The sequence below is a fragment of the Octodon degus genome, unplaced genomic scaffold (assembly GCF_000260255.1).
Source record: "Octodon degus isolate 3935 unplaced genomic scaffold, OctDeg1.0 scaffold00194, whole genome shotgun sequence".
NCBI lineage: Eukaryota > Metazoa > Chordata > Mammalia > Rodentia > Octodontidae > Octodon > Octodon degus.
In genome coordinates, this window is record NW_004524770.1 from 454,328 (window position 1) to 454,905 (window position 578).

Genomic DNA, 578 nt, shown 5'->3' on the forward strand with positions numbered 1-578 from the left:
GGGCCTGAGTTCAATCCCCAGTTCCGCCATAAATAAATAAATAGGGGACCGGGGAGATGGCTTAGTGGAATAAGCGCTTCCCTAGCAAGCACAAGGACCTGAGTTCAATCCCTGATTCCACCAAAAAATAAAAAATTAAAAAAAAAAAAAAAAAGTAAATATATTTGGTTGCTGCAGGGTCTCACTATGCAGCTTGGACTCATGGTGATCATCCTGCTTTTAGCCTCCCCAGCACTGAGATAACAGGTGTGTGCCACCTTGCCGGGCTGTGGCTGGCTCAGTGGCCCAACCTTGGTCCCTGCACTTGCCTAAGCTTCCCTAAGCAGGCGCTTTAGTCCACTGAGCTATCTAGCCAGCCCCTGCCTAAATTCTTCAAGCTGCCATTATTAAAACCTCTGTGGTCCATGATTCATGCTAAAAGAGATAAAATAATCCAAATTATGAAAGATAATTGGTGAAATAATTCCTCTAAAATGGTTAGAATCGGGGTTGGAGAGATGGCTCAGTGGTCTAAAGCACCTACTTGGAACAAGCTTGGCAAAGCACAGGGACCGCGGTTCGATCCCCAGCACCACATG

General features: G+C 46.0%; 1 protein-coding gene across 2 annotated transcripts in view; it reads right to left on the reverse strand.

Annotated features, from left to right (window-relative positions):
- Dnajc5 (DnaJ heat shock protein family (Hsp40) member C5) overlaps positions 1-578 on the reverse strand; it is a 57,383-nt gene that overhangs the window by 42,849 nt on the left and 13,956 nt on the right. The window lies entirely within an intron of this gene.